The sequence below is a fragment of the Beta vulgaris genome, chromosome 2 (genome assembly GCF_026745355.1).
Source record: "Beta vulgaris subsp. vulgaris cultivar EL10 chromosome 2, EL10.2, whole genome shotgun sequence".
In the NCBI taxonomy this organism is placed as follows: Eukaryota; Viridiplantae; Streptophyta; class Magnoliopsida; order Caryophyllales; family Amaranthaceae; genus Beta; species Beta vulgaris.
The window spans coordinates 15458167-15476098 of NC_079203.1; positions in this window are offsets into that span (position 1 = coordinate 15458167).

A 17932-nucleotide genomic window follows, 5' to 3' on the forward strand; every position below is an offset into this window, starting at 1 on the left:
ACAAACTAAGTAATTAATGTTTTCCATATTTCACCAAAAAAAAAACTTATGCGACGAGCTAACTCGGCGCGTATTAGGATCATCGTCATTTTCTTTGCAAATTCTCATACTCTTGCTTTTTTTTTTTCGATCCGCTAACGTACGCCTCGGGACGCTAGATAAGAAATATATTGTTGTAGTTAATTACTCATATTTATACAAAATAATAGAATAATATATAATTTCAATACAAAAAAATTTATGTTTTTGAAAAAAAAAAGGGAAAAACATTTAATTCCAATGCAAAGTATTGAAATGCATTGCATTGGAATTATACATTATTATATTATTTTATATAAATATGAGTAATTAAGTAGAACTATATATCTCTTATCTAGCGCCCTCGGGACGTCCGTTAGCTTTTTGCCTTTTTTTTTAACCGGAACGATATAATAAGATGATAAATATCATCAATTGTCACTATTAATGGGGGTTATTCCCTCATCATTACAACACAATATAATATGTTCATAATTAAGATCATTTAAAGCAATGTTCAATTCCACCCAAGAAATTCTACAAAATTGGCGAAAGATATTGTCTGCCCTACTCCCCTTGGCGAGCTTTCCTAGCAAAAATATTCGCTTCCTGGACTTGTGATCTTTCTACTTTCTGGATATGGATGTTACTCTCCTCCTACACATAGTAGTACAGTGGTTATAACAATAACATATCTTTGTTTGCCCATTTACATTGTCCACAGACACCACGGAATCAGAGAGAACTAGGCAACTGGACCGACGATGCTCCTTAATCCATATTAAAGTTTCATACAAAGTTATTATCTCAGCCAGATTCGCATCATTACTCACAAACGTGCAACATATTTTTTTTCATTCACTACCTGAGCTACTCCTGCAAATAGCTCTCAAACTTGCATGAATGTTAGAAGTACAAAAAGAGACATCTACAATTATGGTGGAGTCTCGTGGTGAAACATGAAAGGGAATTGATGGATGGGGATGGTTATCGGGTTAAGTCAAGAAAAGTGAAATTCCACAGCTAGGAAGACTGACTGGTGCTAGAAATGTCGAACTTTTAGATCCCTACTATTGAAAACTCAATGGTTCCTTCTTATCCAAATTCTCCAATAGATGAATGAGAAAAGGGTGCTCCAAGGAATATTGTGTTGAACCTGCAAAATCATTTGGGAGTTTAAATTTGTGCTCAGCCAAGTTTCTAAGGTTTCTAGTAAAGAAATCCCTAAACAAGGTACACTTGTTCCACACTTCGTTTGCTCTAATACAGTCCATAGGACATGCTCCCTAGTTTCTGCCACAGTTTGGCTAAAGGGGTGTTTGGATTCTCAAATATTGTTCTAGTATGGAGAGAAGCTTTGGTTGGGATACCATCCCACAAATAGGCCCAGAGGAAGTTTTTTATTTTTGGATAGCAGGGTGCACTCCACACACCCTTCCAGTCATAGTCTTTATGAGTGGTAGAAGAGCAGTTAATACATTCATTCACATAAATCTTTTTTGATTCAAAGAAATTACCTTCGCCGACCAACAAACCAGAGTGTCGTCTCTATCTTGCCAATCTCTACCCATGTTATAATGCTTAATCCAAAATTGATGTGGGGGGGAGGTCTAGGGTCAATTCATTGAGGTTCCGGATTTCATGGTTAGAACACTCTCAACTTTGCGCCCCTCCTCCATACATGACATAGGCCCCTACACAGTGGACCTAAGGGGTCCAAAGGGAGTCCAAACATCATGCCAGAAGGAGATAGTGTTGCCTTTGTCAATGCTCCAACTCAAATATTTTGTAAAAATATCCCACCCTTTCCCCATGTCACGACCTCTACAATATTTCTGGTATATAACTTGGGTGGCTAGATTCTCCATGGCATTCATTTTCCAACACAGTTTAGTTAGGCTTATCTTGTTTACTATACATTTTTATTGATCCCTAGTCCCCCTTCTTCTTTTGGCCCACAAATTTTGTGTTAAGCTATAAAGGCTAGTTTGTTTTTCCCCTCCTTACTCCCCCAATAGAAATTACTCACAATAAAATTAATATTCTTTGATATTGTTGCAGGTAGGCTTATGCAACTCATAGAGTATGCAGGTATGAAGTTTATGGTAGATGATATAAGGATGAATTTCCTAACCTTGGACAGATATTTAGATCGACTTCCAGCTAGCAAGCTTACTTTGCACTTTGAGTACAACATGAGTAAGCTGGTCTTTTTTAGTCTTTTATCTGTTAAGGGGAAACCTAAATACAATCCAAGATCCACATCTACATCAATATTTATCGTAGAGATAGCATATTGATAATCATATGGTCAATGTTCTTTGAGAAGTACATAGCGCTTTTGTGGGGTTCATCTTAGGAAGGCCCTGAAGGTACTGATCATTGCATCAGCAGTTTTAATGTTTGCCTCCCCAGAGAAGATGATGTCATCTGCAAAAAGCAAGTTAACGATGTCCAGCCTATTTCTATGGAAAGAGAAGGGGGTTAATTTTGTAACACCCCTTCCGACCCGAACCCTTCTTTAGTCGATAAAACTCGGGTTTTGGGGGAGGAAAATCCACGAGGGTTCGACTCGACGGGTGGCGCTACCGCCGCACTTATCTCCTTGGAAATAAATGCAAGGCTAAATTAAAAACAAACTAAACTCAAATTCATTAATCCTTACAACCAAGTGAATCGTTCATTAAACATTACTAATTAATTAAGTGTTCGGAGTTCCAGCGGAAGCTAATCATATGCTAAGTGGATGACAACTCTAAATGATCTCCTTTTTGTTCCCGATCGATCACCCACCTGCACTGTAACACCCCGATAATTCTCTTTTTCTAGAAATAACTTTATAATAAACCTTAGAGAATTACCCAGGCATTATCGCCCGTGTGATAACGTTTCGGCTTACTCAGAATTTTGCAGCGGAAAACAATTTACTAAAACCAACTTTATTGAAACTCATTAAATAAATGACAAGTGTTTGAAAACTAAAACACACCAACTAAATAAACCTCAAACTTAAGTAAAGATGTCCCTACGAAAACAACTTAAACTATGCTAAGTATAAGCCTCTCCATTCCAGATTCCCAATGAGATGCATCTGCGAACCTGTAATGTCAATGCAATACTGACTCTGCTCACCAGAAGGATCATCACAGGATCAATAGGCAAAGCCATGATCACACACACAAACAAGCACGTAATCAGCAAAGCTGAGTACTACATATCAGACATAAATAATCCTAAGCATGATACTACAACATAACTTGCAGGAATAAATAATAACATAAGTAAATACTCTACAGACAACTTTTACTAAACTACACTTGACCCAACTTTTATTACTTTAATGGAATAGTTATTGGACGAGTTGACCAAACCAAAAATAGGAAATACGGTCATGACTCCGTAAACCAAAATGACCTGCGATATCGAGGAACCTTTGAACTAAAGAGGAATGGTGATCAATCCAATCCTCGAAAAATACATATCACGGCGATATGTATCCCAACCCTTAGTGTCCAATTCTAGACGTGCACCAGGCTAAAGTCTATAACTTATTCTCGTTTCACTTTACGTTAAATATATTTTATTACTTGTGTTGACACAACCAAGCAAATAACACATAAATAATAATCATACAAGAATCCTTTTTATCTTTGGATTAACAAGTGTTCACAACTTATCAATCAAGACTCCTTTTATTTCTTTTTATCCTTTGTTGAACCTAGCCAACAGAAATCCGTACCTTTATATAGGTATAACTCATACTTACCAAATAAGATCCACGGTTCTTATAAGATAAATAAATAATCTCCAAGAAATCTATGTCACACATGATTCCAACTTAATTACATTAATTCTTTCACGAATTAATACCAAAAACTGAACTTATCGCTTGCATCAAACTCTCATACAAACAGTCATACTCATACATATTCTTAGTTTACATGTAGCACATAGGCAAAATCTCATGTAAAACAATTTCAATAACTCATATATATGAACAACAAGGTCCTATACATGATACTAATAAATAAAAACATCCCTAAGGCATGTTTCTAAACCATATAGCACGTAGACTATGTACGTACATTGTGTAAACGAAACGGTAGGCCACTTTTTCGATCTAAAAGTCCCCTACTATGAATTCTCCGCCTAGAACAATAAAATAACAAGTAAATACTTGAACTAAAAATTTACAGCAACTTTAAAAACGTCCCAAACCCTTTTAAACGTTTTTAAAATCGTTTTTATGTATTAAATTTTCATTATTTTTAATCCCTAGTATAGTACAACTATTCTAGTGATTAAAAATCATTAAAATCCTTTAAAATACAACTTTATGAAATTCCAGCATTTATAAAAATTTATAAACCTTCTGAAAATATATTTAATGCATATAAAATCATATTCTAATCAAAACTCATATTTATACTTTAAATATATAGTTTCTATTGATTTAAAACCCTAAAAACCATATTTTTCATAATAAAAACTGAAAATAATAAATCTGAAATTATTATTTTTATACATATGCAAACTAAAAATATATTCTTCATATAAAATCATAATTAAAATCATAAACATGCTAATAACAATAAAATAATGTAAAAATCAATACTTTAATGGAATCTTAGAGAAGAAGAAAAGAAAACAACCACAACAAGGAGGCAAAGGCAGCGCCGGAACTGAATGACAGCAGCAAGGAGGCGGTGGCAGCAATGTCGTGGCTCAAAAAAAATATTTGTGACGTTTCTTGTTCAACAAGAAACGTTACTTAGCGAAGAAGAAACGATTTTTGAGAGAAATAAGAACTCACGCACAAAGAGAGAGGAGAAAGAGAATGTCGAGTGAAAGGAGGTAAAAAAGAATGAATGGCGTGAGGTATATGAAATAATTGGGTGGGATAAAATAATTGGATTTTAGGATATTTACAAAAAGACTAATCCTTTTAGGTTTAGGAAAAGAGATAAGATTAAAATTTAGGAAAAGAGATAAGATCTAAAATGATTTGATGACTAATAAGATGATCAACTTAGGACTTTAATCATCAATAGAACTCTTTTCCTTTTTATCCTTTTAGGAGTTTCGATTCCATTAAACTTCTTTTTAAATAAATACTTTTAATACTTAAAGCTTTTATTAAGACATGCTTAATTAAAACATTTTCAATTTTATTAAGCTATGAAATATTTTTAGTTGACTTTTAAAAATAGTCAACCCTTTTTGAAAGTCAAATCATTTTCCAAACTCATTTGGATTTAAATATAACTACATACATAAATACTTTAATATATTTATGAAAATCCTTTAAAAATGCGGGGGATTACATGCACATATACATTGAAAAGGGACAAGAGAGGCAAGCTCCCAAAAATCAGAAAAACTGAGTAATTCCAACTCCATCCCGTAAAATACTTAAGTTAAAAGTACTTTGCAAAATAATAGATTAATAGTTTTGGAAGTCATAACATATATACACATATATATACACTGAATAATCATATCCTTAATTCAATTAATCCAGTTATTCAAGGAGAGGAAAGAGAACGCCAGTAAGCCAGGGCGAACCCCCTGTAACCACTTACTTCAACATTGTAGGCCGGGGCGAACCCCTGTAACCACCTACTTGTAGGCCGGGGCGAACCCCTATAACCACCTACGGATATCATAATGGCCATAATAACAGAGTCCCTAGTGTGCACACCCCTTCTACTTGGATCACAACAAGATAGAAGGAAGACAGTAACAGAATAATTAGCATAGTAACCAGAGAACCTGTAGGGGCTGCTGAACCACTCATACAGGGCAACCTGTTCATCATTTCCCTCCGGTATTTCACTTTACGTGATTAACATCTTTTAATTCACGTCATCACATAAATCACGTATTCATTTACGTCATTATGTTCAATTCAATGTGAACATATTCATTCCATCATCATAAACTCAATCCATTCATAGCAGTTTCAATAACTCATTTCATATTCATGACCATCACTTGGGTTCGTTTATCACTTCAGATTCATAATCATTTCATTATCACAAGTTCTTACCAATTCCAACTTTCATAAAGTCTCAATAAGAATAACAATAATAATAATCACTACAAAAAAAAATGGATATAGAGGCACATCATCTGGCTGAGTTGCCTCTGAAACCCCCTTTTAGCATCACATAACCATAGTTGCCTCTAAATTATATGGTTTTTAGTGTCAAATATATTCTGGTGCCTCTAAAGTTACATTTCAGCATCACATGTATGTTGGTTGTCTCTAAAACCATGTTTTTAGCATCACATGAATATTAGTTGTCTCTAAATCCATATTTTTAGCATCACATAAATTTAGTTGTTTCTAAAGCCATTTTTTTTAGCATCAACGGTAGTTAGTTGCATCTAAAGCCATGTATTTAGAGTCACATGAATTTAGTTGTCTCTAAAGCCATTTGTTTTAGCATTAATTGTATTTAGTTGTCTCTAAAACCATGTATTTAGCGTCACATGAATTTAGTTGTCTCTAAAGCCATTTGTTTAGCATCGAGTGTAGTTAGTTGTCTCTAAAGCCATGTATTTAGCATCCCATGAATTTAGTTGTCTCCATAACCCTTAATTTTAGCATCAATTGTAGTTAGTTGTCTTTAAAGCCATGTATTTAGTGTCACATGAATTTAGTTGTCTCTATAGCCATTTTTTTCGGCATCACATAAATTATTGTTGTATCTAAAGATATTTTTTAGTGCCACTTGAATTGTGGTTGGAGCGGAACTAACATTTTGAAGCTGACTGATTTTATATTTCTAAGATTATTGCGAAAAGAAAATAAAAAAAAAGGAGAAAGAAGTCATGGAAAGTCGAATATTTAAACTTTTACAATCCAATGAATATATTAGAACCTCTAACGCTTAACTTATTAAAACTTTTAGAATCCAATGAATATATTAGAACCTCTAACTCTAATAAACTATATTAAGTGATCCTCAAATATTTTAAACAACTAGATATGTTATTAAAATTCTACAGAAAATTCGGTAGAGTTTCCTTTGTAATACGGACCGCCTAAAACTTAATTTAGGACTCGCGCGCGTCCGATTCATAATCCTGTATCCTCAAAATCCAGCAACCCAAACAACTTTAAACTTTAATTTACAAACTCAACAACATGAGAACAACAGAAGCATAACAGCAGCACAACAACAGAAGAATAACAGCAGCAGCAGATCAACAACATCAGAACAGAAGCATAACAACAGAACTTGAACTTGAACCATTGTTATTGGAAAAAAACCAGTATATGAACCACTAACAAAACCATACTCCTTAGAACACAAACCCATAATAACCACTAACAAAACCATAATCCTTAGAACACAATAACCATTATTATTGGAAAAAAATCAGTATATGGACTTGAACATAGAATATATAAAAACCAGTATATTAACTTTAACTTGAACAGCAGCATATCAACATAAGCTGAACAACAAAAGCAGAACAACAACAACATAGCAGCTGCAGCAGAACAGCAGCAGAACAACAACAGCAGACCAGCAGCAGCAGACTAACAGCAGCATAGCAGCAGTAGCAGCAGCAGAACAGCAGAGCAGCAGCATAACAGCAGCATAGCAACAGCAGCAGAACAGCAGCATAGCAGCAGAACAACAACGCATCAGAATAACCATTATTATAGAGTCACCAATGATTTTTTTTTATAAAAAAAGATAAGGAGAAACCTGGGTCACCTTAATATTGATATCTAACATATATCTTTAATCTTCAACATCATTGTGTTTTTTCTCAGACTTTTGAATTAGCTCTTCCTCATCCTCTTCATCGGTCCACTATCATAAGTATTAATACAGAAGTTAATATTTGTAATTGTTAATAATGCACATGTGTTAATCTGTTTGCATTAAATTGAAGGTATAATCTATGACATACCGCATCCATATTGAGATCGGACATGTTGTATCCAGCCAAATTCATGAAGGCTTCTAGGGCGCGTTCCATAAGTCTAGATTTCTTTTCGAGGCCTCTCACTGTATTACTTAGAGCTTCGTTCTTCTCCTTAACCTCGTTTGCTTCCTTCTTTGCCTCACTAGCTTCATTTTTGGATGCTTCAGCCTCTTTGCGAAACTTTTCTCCTTCACTAAATGACCCAAATAATGATGTCACTGAGGGACTTATCCCTTTTTGTCGATCACGTGCACTTGGCTTGCGTTTTGGCTTAATGTTGCATAGATTTCTTCATCAGTCATTTTTGTTTCCAAATTGTTTCGTTGCTCAACTAGCTGCTTAATTTCATTCTGCAGTAACGGGAGAAGATCTTGTCAAGTAGGAATATACTTTCATATAACCCAAAAAAATCCAGTTTGAATATTCGTTACCATGGTGTCCTGTGCCGATTGAGTTACAGGTGTTTTGTCGCTTCTGGTATGAGTCTCCTCGTACAATTCCAATAATCCTGGCATTACCTTGTCACGTTCAAACTGAAGGAATGGCAAACAATAAACCTAAGTAACTATTCCAAAAATTAGGACAAGAATGGTGAAAGAACACGTGTTACCATATCTTGTGCTTTTTGTGCAAAACTTTTTGTTCCTGTCGTATGTCCGGCATCAAGGTATGACCTATTCTCAATGTTTCTGCGACTCTTTTTCTATTAAATTCAAATATAAACAAATTACAATTGTGTGAAATGATAAAAATTTGAAAATAAATAAAGAAATCTATGCAATGTACGAGGGTGCATTAACCTGAAAGTCTGGAGTGCCAAAGTATGATACAAGCCACTCCCAGTCTTTTTCGTCAACACTTGGGGGCCTATTATCTTCTTTCAGTCTATCGTCATCATTTTCTTCAGTGTCATAATATTCTCTCTTCAAACGTGCACGAAAATTCCGATACTTCTTGTTCAAAGATGTCATGATATACTTCCTCTTATCTTTTATTTCTTTTCACGTTCATCTTGATCTTTAACATCATCCAGCCCAATATCAAATTTGTCCTGCACATGAGAAATGTTCTAATTAGAAAATAAAGTTCGTAAAAGATATTGAAGAATTATCAATGCTTGTGGAAGTATTGTTCTACCAAAATGAGCTTCCACATCTTCTCTTTATTCTCTTGTGGAACTTGTGAAAATTCTTCAATACGATAAAGTGGCGCATTCAGAGGATCTCTGATGAGGGAACCACAGTAACTTGACAGCTTAGCTCTGTTGACACCTATTGGTTGACCACTGACATCAAAATCTACCTTTATCTTCTCACCGGGTCTCATTTTAGCCAGTTGTAAATTTCTTGTAGGACCTCTTGGTGTTTTGGTTTTATATGACTTCTTCGTTTTTCCATTTCCTGACATGTGTAATTTGAATAAAAATAAATATTGTCTTTAAAAAATAGGCTTAGGGTATGTCTTTAAATAAATGAGCCAAACCACACCTGTTTCATTAGATGCCTCCTTTTCTCTTGTTAGCATGCTTTCGCCTTTTTTCTCCATCGAGCCATTTGACCCAAATTTCAATTTTCCGTCAAAAAACACACTTTACATGATCAAATCAACTCTCTTGGAAGCTAACACATTCGTCAATCAAAAAAAAGGAAAGAACCGGCAATGGCTCTTTAAACAAACCTTCTTGGTCAATTGCTTTTTGGGATTCCCTTGCATTGATTCCATCACTTTCTCGCTCATGAAATTCACTATCTCCCATATCAGCCTTCCCAATTTCATCGGACTCTTTCATTTCTGTAAAGAAATTAAACAATCTCAGACACTATAATGCCTAGAAGTACATAAGTTCATTTGTCATAGGTATTCTGTTATTAAATCCTATATTTATACATATGGACTACTATACCTTCATCGAAGTCCATCTTGTCTTGAACTTCCGCCTCCTGTTGACTATTGATCGCTGTATTGCAGTTATTTCGCAACTAAGATATTAGAATGAAACTAAATCTAATGACTTTCATAAATGGAATGAGCGTGGTTTAAAAGGTGAACCTTTCTGTATGACTTTGAGGGCTGCTGTTAGCTGCACATTTCCCCCTTGTTTCCTTTCCCTTGCACTTTTTGCTCTGCGTCAACAAAGAGCCGATTGCACCCGGTAAAATGAAGTTCCTTTTCGTCCCCTTATTTGCACAGTCTTGGTTATGTGCCTGCCATTTTGTTTCGTATAAGAAAAAGAAAGCATTTGAAATTCATTAGCAAAATAAAGGGTTGACTTTCGTCTAAGGAAGGGGGAGGGGAAGAGAACAATTCAAATAGCAAAATAAAGGAGATCAACGGCAAGTTTCAGGTAAAATTTTATATTTGAGTGATTGAGTCTAGGACAAGTGATTATGTTGTAAAGAGAATGACCTGCTCCATTTGTTAGAGTGTTACTTCATGTGTTACATACTCTCTCTGCTGTCCAGGTTAACTAGAATCAGCACTAGTAGACCTAGCACAAGGAATCAGCACTAAATTTCTAATCACCATTTGCCACAGGGGCTGTAATTATGTAGGATAACTCATCCTTTTTGTAAGAACCACTTCTGATCTGCTATAGTTATTTAGTCTTTCTGTCCAGAGAACCCAAGGGTTTTAGGGAGTTCTCCATCATTTTCCTAGGTCTGGTTTCAGTTAATTCATCTGGGTATTTCAGATGGTTTCCTGGATATCTGGTTTATGGCCTATAATTCTGTCTTTCTTTTGCCTCCATGAAATACATAAATGTCCTTGCAATGCACTTGTAAATACTCTATGTAATGTTACTTCCTATGTTACTATGAAAGTTACCTTGTTTGGCTGACTAGCTCCCATGAGACTTGAAGTTTCTATGTAATGTTACTTCCTATGTTACTATGAAAGTTCACTTCCATAGATCACCTACCATTATACAAGGTCAAATTTTGCACCTTGGAGATGAATGTTTTTTTTTCCTCCTAATTTCTTAATTGAGTTAGTGGGCTTATAATTACCTCTTCACTTTCTTCTAAGGAGCTCTCAATGATTCATAAGTTGAAGTCATTTGTCTGTAACTCATAATGCCATGGAAATCCAACTTCTATTATATTAGTGCGTGCATAGGGAAGCTAGACTGTATGAACCAAACAAGGCCTGATGCTTTACTATAGGTAATGAGAGATTGTTGATGGGCGGATGGCTCCTTAGAAGCTTCACCAATTATAACTCGTCCATCAATATTCTGTAGCCAGCACATTAAAATTTTATAGCCACTCCCCACCCCCTCAATACCCTCCCTACCCTGCCAAAACTAATACCCACCCCTCCCACAGCCCCTGCACACACACACTGACACACATACCCTCCTACAACACACACCCCCTCCCACAGCCCCTGCACACACACCCCCATCCCATGCACAGACCTCCACCCTACCCTGCCACTGCACACACTATACCCACCCCTCCTTGCCCTCTCACAGCCACTCCCCACCCCCTCAATACCCTCCCTACTCTGTCCTCCCTTCCTTGTCACACATAATAAGAACATATCAAAAGGCATTTGCAATACTAAGAGCATATATGCAACCTCAATCAGTAAAAAGAAATTTTAAAATCTAACTCAACATACCTTCCTTTTCTTGTTTGCAATAGTGGCTTCCTCGTCATTTCCATCATCCGAAAGATCATCCTCCGGTGAGTAGTCACTATCTTGATCTAAGGTAGCTTTACTCTTGATCCTGCTCACCTCCTTCTTCTGCTTCGTGCTATCCACTAGACTAATCATGCTAGCCATAATGCGCTTCACACCTAGATTCTCCAGCTTTGTGTTATTAGCTTCAATCCTTTGAAGTCTCAGCTTTTCGTACTCATTTGTTGGACGTTCAACTTTTTTCCTGAATGTCTTTCCACTTGGTTTGGACATTTTCATGAAAAACTCCCAACACCGAAGGAAAACACGCTAACAAAAAACATTATCATTACTTACTCAAACAAACAGACAATTTATAATAACTACCATAAAAATTTCAATAGCACGAAAGAGAATGTAAAAAACATCTAAGTTGATATTCCATAAATTTCAAACAAACAGAAAAATTATAATAACTACCATAAAAATTTCAATACAAATTGTTTAACAACTCTATCAATATAAATGGAATTATTAAATCCCTATAATGGATCAATTTAAAAAAAAGCCAAATGCATTAAACTTTCGTTGTTTCCCCAATGCTATCTTGGACAAGTATTTCAGGAACGTCGTAGAAGTTCCTTGGGTTTGCCTTCACTACAACCTTCCAATTTGCCTTCGCAACGTCCTGAACATAGTACACTTGCCCAACTTGTGAAGCTAAAACGTAGGGATCATTTCCCAACACCTTTCCAATATTGACACTGATGAATTCAAAGCAATCTTTAGTTATTCCTCGCCCATGACTATGAACATCACACCAATCACACATGAACAAAGTGACACGATTTCCTCCTGTGTATTGTACTTCAATGACTTCGCGCAGCAGACCGTAATATTCAACATCATTTTCCCCCAACACAACAATCCCACTGTTTTGTGTCTCTCTTTCCATTTCACTGTCCTTTGTGCGGAACAAACAACCATTTACCATGTAGCTGTTCATAGTCGCTACAACACGACCTGGGCCATCCGCTAAGGCCTGTAAATGTTCAGTCACAGCAGGATGCTTTTCTTGAGCTAAAGAAGTCACCTGCACCAAACATTATTCCAACTTATATACGTAAATAGGTAGACATCTTTGTCATATGAGGGAGGCAAATTTCTCGTTATTCTAACTTACTTGATGTTTGAACCATTGAATGAACTTGCGCTTCCTAGCGATTGTCATCTTTGTTGTGTTTGAAACTTCACGCTCATACTCACTAGTGCAAAATAGGACAATAATGGTGAATTACAAACTTAGCATATATGTAGATGGTTTGATTGCAGAACACTAAAACTTACTCAATGAATGGCTTCACTTCTTCACAATTATTGAGCACATAAAAATGGAGATCTCCCATTCTTGTGTTGTTAATGATCGAGGTGTTACTTTCCCGACCGCTCGACCACTTGTCTTAAAAATGGGTAATCGATCCTCAGCATCACCATGATCATCACAGCCTAGACTCTATCTTCCTTATTGAATTGTGTTTCAATATCCTCCATGTATCTTGAACAAAATGTCAGACACTCCTCTAGAAGATAGCCTTCTGCTATCGACCCTTCAGGATGCCCTTTGTTACGAACGTAACTCTTCAGTTTACATAAATACCTACACAAGAGGAACAACTAAACTAAGCAAGCAAGTCAAGAAGATAATAAATTTTGATGTTTTTATCTTCCAAACTATATTAAGCTACATACCTCTCAATAGGGTACATCCAACGATATTGAACGGGTCCCGCAAGCATTGCTTCTTTTGCAAGGTGTACCGACAGGTGAATCATAATCACAAAGAAAGCCGGTGGGAAAATCTTTTCTAACTCGCATAGGATGACGGCTATTTCCTTGTCCATTATTTCTAAGTCTTTCACATTCAATGTCTTAGAGCATAATTCCTTGAAAAATGAACTCAATTTAATAAGTGGTGTGGACAGTGACTTCGGCCAATCACGTATAGCAAGAGGAAGAAGATGCTCCATAATGACATGGAAGTCATGGCTTTTCAAACCTGCCAATTTGCGCTCTCTCAGCAATGAATTTCGGGAGATATTTGAAGCATAGCCATCAGGGAACTTGACACTCGTCAGGAAGGTACATAGCTTCTTTTTTTCCTCCAAGGATAACGTGTAAGGAGCCGGGGGAATCTCCCAACTACCATCGTCTCGTTCTTTAGCATGCTGGGACTTTCTAATTTTCATTTCCTTCAAATCATGTCGTGCATTCAGATTGTCCTTACTTTTCCCTTCGATGTCAAGCAACGTAGCAAGTAAGGTCTCACAAACATTCTTCTCAATGTGCATCACATCTAGATTATGACGCACTAGAAGACTACGCCAATACGGCAACTCATAGAAAATGCTCTTTTTTCTCCATATTGCTTTGCATTTGTTCTTTTGATCTTTGCGTCGATTTCTCTTCCTAGTAGGAGTCTCAAGGGATGTAACACATTCAACATCCACCAATTGTTCAAGCACTTCCTCACCCGTTAACTCTTTGGCTTTGGTCTAATCTCATGTGTGCCGTCAAAAGATGCCCCATCGTACCTCCATTCATGATCAATGGGTAGAAATCGGCGATGACACATGTAACAGTACTTGCCCCCATTTCTTAGCCATTCTGAAGATGTGTCACTGTTGCAAGTAGGACAACCTTTTTCTCCTCCCGTACTCCATCCAGAGAGATCACCATAAGCAGGATAGTCACTAACAGTCCATAACAAAGAAGCGAACAACCTAAACTTCTCTTTTTTGAGGCATCATACGTCTCCACACCAACATTCCACAGCAACTTAAGTTCCTCAATTAGAGGTTGGAGATACACATCAATATTCTTCTTAGGTCCCTTAGGGCCTGGAATGAGCGTGGACAAAATCAGAGAATGTTGTTTCATGCAAAGCCATGGAGGCAAATTATATGGTATTAGAACCACTGGCCATGTGCTATGGGGAATATGTCCATTCCTGAAGGGACTGAAGCCGTCACTTGCTAAACCAAGGCGAACATTTCGTGTTTCAGAGGCAAAAGATGGATATTTATCGTCAAATGATTTCCAAGCTTTTGAATCGGCTGGATGTGTCATTACCCCATCGTCACTCTGACGTTCATCTGAATGCCATCTCATACTAGCGGCAGTTTTAGATGACATAAACATTCTCTGAAGCCTGGGTATTAAAGGGAAATACCTCATTGTCTGACATGGAAGCTTTTTGGGATTGGGTTCTGTAGCAGGATTTCCATTCCCTTGTTCCTTTTTTTTCCATCTTGATGCATGACACTTTCACATTCATCCGCATTAGCATGCTCTTTCCAAAATAGCATGCAATTATTGGGACAAGCATCAATCTTGATGGAGTTAAGAGACAACTTCTTCACTGTCTTTTGAGCTTCGTAGAAGGATTCTGGCAAAGTGTTATTCTCCGGCAATGCTTCCTTGAAAAGATCAAGAATCATAGAAAGACTTTTATCTGTTATCCCCCTAAGCACTTTATGTGAAATAACTTAAGCAGAAAGGACAACTTTGAAAAGTTTTTACAGCCTGGATATAACGGCAACTCAAGGTCTTCCATTAATTTATAAAATGTTTTGGCTTCTTCAATTGGATCTCCTCGAATACCAACATTAGCCTTTGCATCCACAGCTTCTCCAACCTCAGCATCTACTTCTTGTGTCGCCATTCCAAATGCTTCATACAACATGTCACTCATATAATTATGCTCTATATTTTGATGCGAGTCATCTAAAGCATTTGCATCAACTTGGCATTCAAAGCTTTCACCATGTCGTACCCAACGTGTGTAACTCTTAACAATCCCAAACTTTAGCAGATCTAATTCTATTTCCGGCCTGGTTTTCCTCTCTATTGTTGCATTTCACACAAGGACATGGTACAACTTGGTTTCCTTTTCCTTGTGTAAAAGCAAACTCTAAGAACTTCTTCACACCAGTTCTATACTTGGGGTCATTTTTCTTGCATAGCATCCAATCACGATTATATGATTCCATATTGTCCTACCTTTGATCCAAGTAGATGAATAATTTAGACATGATTATAAATAAAGCATCAATTATCTAATCTAACATTTTATGATAATCAGATATGCTACAAATGTTAAAAGAATTACTGCAAGTCTTTTCAGCCATCACATTAGTGACAAAAATTGTGTTCCCCCAACCAGAACCTTACACAACTTTCCCCGGCAACACAATATCAGCAGGTAATAACTCGCAGATAGAAATGATTCTCATTTTAGAAGGGCATGTCACTATAAGTGCTCTGAAATAAAAATATACATTAAACATACATATTATACGGCACTATAGGATGTTACTGAAGTAGCAGACTACACATTCCACTAATCATATGAGACACAAAGCTACAAAACATTAGGTAGCTATTCTAACAAGTATATACATTAAACACTACATATTACAAACTAAGGATTAGTTGAACTTAATCTTTCTAGCTTCTTATTAACAAAAATTAGGCCTACATGCCACACATACTTAATGATTATGAACCTGACAGGCGACATCATCTAGTGTTAAAGGTTAAGCTCTATTTTTTTTTGAACAAGAAGAAATACTACCTAATTCACATAAACTGTGTACATGATGGGAATCAATTATTTACAGCTACGTAAAGAACACTCGTGAAAGAACTAGAGTTCTGTGTATAGAATATTAGTATATAATCTACATCCTACAAAAAATTTGGCCAAGAAACAAGGGATACTTATTAGACCTATCTAACATATATAAGATTATATTTCTTGAACTAGAACTGAGTAGTCTTAGCCATTCTGAGTAGTCACATTTGATAATATATGAACAGAACCCAAGCATGTTGGATAGTCTTAAACATGATGCTTAGTCACTGTTAATGTAAAGGATTATTGACAGTATAAAATTACCTGAATATGGAGATGGTGCAATTCAGGGTGTTTTGAGCAAACTCCTCCTTCGAATTCAGTATCAATGAATATTAAAGAATCTCTCTCGCGTGAAAAATTACCTTCGAATTACCTTCGAATTCAGTATCAATGAAAAATTACTAATGAAATTCCCGGCTAATAAATTGAATGAATTACGAATGAAAAATTAAGAATGCAATACAGCTTGATTTTGTATAATTGAATGAATTACCTGAAATTACCTTCGAATTCAGTATCAATGAATATTGAAGAATCTGCAAGAAAGCTTTGAATTTTGAAAAATTACGAATAAAATTCCCGGCTAATAAATTGAATGAATTACGAATGCAATACAGCTTGATTTTGTATAATTGAATGAATTGTTATGCAAACAATCAACTAAAGTATGACTTACCGCCAAAATAATGAGGGAAATCTCTCATACATTTTTCGACCTAATTTCACTTCAAATTCCCCGCTAATAATTCCCTCCTTTTTCTGGAAGATCTTAATGATTTTTTGAGATTGCATAGCAGATTTTTTCGCGTGAGAATTGGACTGTTTTGTGCGATATACGGGAAGAAGATAAGGGGAAGAAGAACTTCTTTCCTAATTGCAACGGCATTTCCTGATTTTGAGAATTTTCGTTATTTTCTTTTTTTTTTTTTTTTTTTGGGAATTCTATTCTTTTGCTTCTTTTAATGGATTAAGAGATTTTATTATTTCAATTTTTTGAGGGATGGATTACTTTTTTTACTTTTTACTTCGTTATGTCACAAATTATCTTAATTAAGGTGCATGTGAGTTTATGATTTCAATTTTCCAATTCTAAATTCTTCCAATTTTTTAACACATCGGTTTGAGAAATACGTGTCTCTCAAGACCTCTAAACGTTTCCTCAAAACACTTGAATTGAACTGAACTGAATATCACTAATGGCATGTTCTCCCCAGCTTATAATCATATAATGTAATGAACTGAACTGAACTGAACTGGATAAGAGACGAAAATTGAGAGCTTAACTGAACTTAATTTAAGTTGAAGTAATAATTGTTTTTTTTTTTTATCCATTAAATAGTTGTTTTTTTCCCAAATTTATTGAAATTATAATTATTATATAATATTGAATAATCATGATTTAAAGTTCTTATATAATCATATAGTGTAATAAAAATATATGTTAAAACAAGTTTAAGACTCGTGCGTTCAATGACTGATGTAGCTGATCGATGTCATGCTAAAATGTAATGGAAGTTTTTGTATTGATTATATATACTAAAAAATATTCATTGAATATTTTATTTATATATACTAAAAAATATTCATTGAATATTTTATTTATAAAAATTCTTGCTTAACGCAAATATACAATTAACTATTGTAGGA